Source organism: Grammomys surdaster, unplaced genomic scaffold (genome assembly GCF_004785775.1).
Source record: "Grammomys surdaster isolate TR1022 unplaced genomic scaffold, NIH_TR_1.0 136, whole genome shotgun sequence".
In the NCBI taxonomy this organism is placed as follows: Eukaryota; Metazoa; Chordata; class Mammalia; order Rodentia; family Muridae; genus Grammomys; species Grammomys surdaster.
The window spans coordinates 14,582,801-14,588,398 of NW_021604594.1; the positions used below are offsets into that span (position 1 = coordinate 14,582,801).

Below are 5,598 nucleotides of genomic sequence, written 5' to 3' on the forward strand. Positions count from 1 at the left end.
GAGGGAGGGAGGGAGGGAGGGAGGGAGGGAGGGAGGGAGGGAGGGAGGGAGGGACAAAGGAAAGAAGGAAAAATGGAGGAGAGAAAGAAGAAAAGGAGAGGGGAGGGGAGGAAATAAAGAAGGAACAATTTAAGCCTAACAAAATCTAAGTGCCATTGGTGATTAATAAACATAAAAATTGATCAGGAAAAGCTGAATTAGGAAAAAATTATCCCACACAGTCACTTATTAATGGTAGAACAGAAGAAGAAGAAAACAGAACATGTTTATGATTGATACTAGCCAAAGGGTTACTTAAATATTACTGTGTGTTTTAGCCCAGAATGGCACACTGTCCCATCTTAACCTTTGACTCAGTTCACTTAGCTTATTACTCCAGCATTAAGGATGACCTTCTCTAACCTCTTTCTAATCTTAGTATATAATCCTTTAACCTTCTACAGATTGCTTTTTAAAGATGCAAGTTTTATTTATGTGTATGTGTGTATCCACACTGGGGAGCCTGGAGCTGAGGAGCCCTGGTTCCAGAGCCTCTGCAGTTGGAGTAACAGGAAGTTGTGAGCATGAGATGTACTAGGAACCAACCATGGGCCTTTTAGTGGAACAGCAAGCTCTCTTAACCCCTGAACCATCTCTCATCCCCTTCCTAACCTTCTGAAATTTGCATTTACTTTCAGATTTTATAACTACATTAGCTTGAGTTCATTTTAAATTAGAATTAAGATATAAGATAAATACTTTGTGGTATTTTCTAAAGAGGAGAGTTATCCATGAATACCCAGACTGCAGGGGGTTATTCTACTTTGTTTTGGAAGGGGGCTTGTCATGGGGATTTTCAGGCAAGATCTCATGGCCCAGACTAGTTTCAAATATCCCTAAAATAGCTGAGGTCGCCTTTGAACTCCTAATCTTTCTACCACCGCCTCCCACTGCTGGTATTACAGGTATACACCACCATATATGCCCCCAGAAACTCTTATAAACTGTACACTGACATTTTATAAATTCTCTCCTTTGTATTTAAAGTAGGTAACAACAAAAAAATACAAGATTTCCTAACCTAGGAATTGATAACTTACATTAAAATCACAACTCATTATTCCTGCAAATTTGAGGTATAGTTCAGAACACATGCTCAGTATATGTAGGACTCTGGTTAGATTTTCATCAACAAATTAAGGAAGGATGAAATCCATATACACACATATAGCTACATGCATATACACCTTTAACACAAACAATCCACCACTTCTTATTTTCTCAATAAGAAAAAAAAAGTAATACTATTTGCAGTGTTACAGGCCCAGTTTGTAGAAATTTAACCCTCTTTTACTTTAGGGTAAATTAGAGGATGAGCAACTGAGTAGTTATTAAAGATTAAAATTTGACAACATAATAACAGTTTTAGAAATAGAGGTCCTATCTTATAGTTTTTCCTGTTTACAAAATATTTATCAGTGTATATTCACAGAATCTTATAACTACAATTCTTTTTATTTATTTTTTCTTTTTACAATTTATTTATTCATTTTATGTATGTCAGTACACTGTCTCTCAGTTCAGAGACACCAGAAGAGGGCATCAGATCCCATTACAGATGGTTGTGAGCCACCATGTGGTTGCTGGGAATTGAACTCAGGACCTCTGGAAGAGCAGTCAGTGCTCTCAACCACTGAGCCATCTCTCCAGCCCATGACTACAATTCTTAACAAAGTCTTTTTTTTTTCTTTCATCCTTCTCACATACTATACTCATACATAAATGTTTGCAAATTCAAAAAAAATCCAGTCCTTTTACAAGAAGGAATGGAGATGGCTGCATATTATAAGAAATTGCACAACTTGAAACTCTAACCAAAATACTACTTATAGCTGAGAGCAAACCCTAATTGATAATAAATAAGTCATTGCCAGATGAAAGGAGAAAGCTGGTACAAAGCATGTGCCACTCACCTAACTTTTCCCCACAAACCTTTAATCCCGCTCCCTACCCTGGAGCTCACTTCTGAAGTACATCACACATTCCTAAGTAACTCCTTCCTCTCAACTTTCAGCATGAAATTTAAATGATTAAGTGACTGTTACATTTAGACTAGTTTATGATAAAGAAAATGTCATAGTAAAACCAAGAACATATTATTTATATTCATTCTTTCATTGTTCTTAGATTTGAATAAGATCTTAATATGTATCCACATGTTTCCTTACAATTTTACTTGTTTAGGAAAGGAAAGTAAGTTTTAAATTCACAAAAACCTGCAGCTAGAGTACAGAATTCAGCCATTTTTTTTTCTTAAAGGGATAATATTTTCTGCTTTAAAGGCCATAATACAGTCTGTTATAAACTTTTTTTATAAAGTAAAGCATGAACAATATGTAAACAAATGAGAATTTAAGTTTTATTTTTAGGGCTGTGGAGACACAGCCTCACTACATAGCTCTGGAACCCTGTCCTGGAACCCGCTATGTAGGCCACCCTGACCTCAAGCTCACAAAGATCATCTGTTTCCCAAGTCCTAAGCAGCTCACCCAAAGTGTGATGTGATCTAATCAAACGTTATGCTCATAAACAAGCATGAGACTTTTGGACAACAGCTTGCCAACAAGGCATCCAAAAGGTATGCAGCCAGAGGATAGAAAACACAGAAGTCTTCTTAACTAGTAACCAGACTAGCCCATTACTGCACTGAACTATTAAATAGACAATAACTCCAGTACAGGAGATGGAGAATAGCACAGAGAACACAGTAAGATGTCTCTCACAGTATGAAATGAAATGAGAACAAGGGGGGGGGGGAGACAAAGAATAAAGTTTTTTAAATAATATCCAAATACACTCTCTCCACAAAAACAAAAAAATTCTTTTGAGACAATGGCTATCATTGAACTCCTGATCCTCCTGCCTCTACATCTCAAGTCCTAGAACTGTGAGACCACATCTGATTTCAAAATTGCATTTCAACTGTAAATACAGTGATTTATGTAAGTTTAAAAGATAATCCCAGCATCAAGAAGTAAAGGCAGGAGGATTTTTGTGACTTCCAGGACAGCCAGGACTACAAAGTACCCTGTCTTTATAAGTTAATTATAATTATATTTTTTGTTTAAAAAAAAAAGTTAACACGATAGGTTTCCAGATAAATTTATACATGAAATCTGTACATAAGCCCATCAACTTGTACCAAGTTTGGGTCCTCTTCTAAAAGGTGATAATTCTCCCCCAAAAATAGAGCAGAACATATTTTCAGAAATGGGGATATAACCAAGTGGAAGATTTCTTAGCATTAAGGTCTTAGATTCAATGGAGAGAAGAGAGGAGGGAAAGAGAGGTGAATTTAACACATAAGACTGTACTACAAAAATATGTACATAATTAAAGGAATTTAGTATATCATTAAAAAACATATTTGTTTTCCAGGAGAGAAGGTAGACATATCACATTTTCTTCAATATATTTCAATCAAAACACTACTTAACTACAGGTGGTGGTGCACATCTTTAATCCCAGCACTTGGGAGTCAGAGACAGGTACATCTCTGTGAGTTCAAAGCCAGCCTGGTCTACAGAATGAGTTCCAGAACCTCCCAAGCTACATAGAGAAACCCTTTCTTGAAAAACAAAAGCACACAGAGAAACCCTCTCTCGAAAAAACCAAAGAAAAAAAGAAAAACAAAAGCAAAAACAAAACAAAAAAAACCTATCACTTAATTGTAATGGAAACCAAGAAGCCACTCTGATGATAATACTATTTACTCCAAAAACATACCTTATTAATAAAAATAAATAAAGAAAGAAATCCTACATCAAAAACAAAGATACAAGATACTTGGGATATTGATATTAACTTCTGCCCTAGATAAATTAGATATCAAATTAACTCTTTCATTTAAAACAACCAAAATAAAACTAAAGTACAAAGTGCTATTTTTCAACAATCTGGACATCAGGCAATAGGTAGGAAACAGATTGAGCCCTACTAAAGTCAGCTTACTCCCTTAGGAGACTTTCCCAGACCCACACAAACAAGAACCAAAATAGCCTAGGCAAATTTCCTGAGTTGGGAAGACAGAACTTGTTCTAGGAAGGTGAGTGCAGCTACACCTTGAGCTACATCAAAGAGAAAAAACTCAGAGAAATTATCCCCTGAATGCACAGAGAATGTTTCTGTGTCCTTAAGTATTTATCAGCACATAAATGTAAGAAAATTACCCAACATCAGAGATAAATACCTCTGAAAGCATAGTACTCATATGTTAGATCAAGAATGGTATAAATGGTATCTGTTCCCATAATAACACTGGAAATTACAAAGTTCAAGCAAGAACCAGGTGTGGTAGAACAGACCTTTAATCCAAGCACTCATGAGACAGAGGCAGATGGATCTTTTTTGAATTTGAGGCCAGCCTGGTCAACAAGTCAATTCCAGAACAGCCAGAGAGCTCCATGATTGCGACCCTGTCTAAAAGTAAAAATAAATAAAAACATGAATGAATGAATGAATGAATGAATGAATGAATGAATAGCTATAGATAGATGCTAGAGAGAGACAGAGAGAGACAAAGAGAGAAAGAGAGAGAGAGAAAGAGAGAGAGAGAGAGAGAGAGAGAGAGAGAGAGAGAGAGAGAGAGAAAGGATTCATAGAGAGCAGATAGATAGCAAAAAGATATAGATAGACAGACAGAAGGCAAGAAGTAATTTTTAAGGCTCCAGAGATTGAAACTTGCAACTGCTAGGCAACCACTTTCCCATTTAACTACATCCACAGTCAAAGTTACATTAATTCATGAGACTTTCTTTTTTTTTTTTTTTTTTTGGTTTTTTGAGACAGGGTTTCCCTGTATAGCCCTGGCTATCCTGGAACTCACTCTGTAGACCAGGCTGGCCTCGAACTCAGAAATCCACCTGCCTCTGCCTCCCAAGTGCTGGGATTAAAGGCGTGTGCCACCACCGCCCAGCCAATTCATGAGACTTTCAATCAACAACTCAAAAGAATCTTTCCTCAGAAGACAAAAATTAACTGCAAACTCAGCACTTCATCAGACCCAAGAGGTTTTTTATGATTTGTTTCTTAACATTTTCAAACTATTTCCAGGAAAATAGCTGTATGCTTAAAAATAAAGTTAAAAATACATAAAAGAATAATATATGAACAATATGTAGGGCAGCCAACAAGGAACAACTCACATGTCAGGCATCAATTGTACAGAACACAGAGAAGGAAGGAACCAAAACTTATGAGAATCATCTATTAACAACTGACTCAGACAGAACACACATGTGAGAATTAAGCAAAGAATGCTAAATGCCCAAAGGAAAAGTAGGCGAGTCAGGGAAATGGCCCCGTGGATAAAGTCCTTGCTAAGTAAGCATGAGGTCCTGAATTTGGATCCCAGCACACAAAAAGCAAGAAAGAGTAGCACCCATTTGTAACCCCAGCAACAGCAGAGGGAAGATAGGCAGACTAGGGGCTCAGTAGCCAGAAAGTGTAGCCTAAACACCAAGTTCCAGATTCAACAAGACACCCAGTCCAAACAACAAGTGAAGAGAAATTTTATTCTATTCTATTCTATTCTATTCTATTCTATTCTATTCTATTCTA

At 36.7% G+C, this 5,598-nt stretch overlaps 1 protein-coding gene across 2 annotated transcripts in view; it reads right to left on the reverse strand.

Moving 5' to 3' along the window:
* The window catches only part of Ubr3 (ubiquitin protein ligase E3 component n-recognin 3), a 145,784-nt gene that overhangs the window by 126,600 nt on the left and 13,586 nt on the right, over positions 1-5,598 (reverse strand). The window lies entirely within an intron of this gene.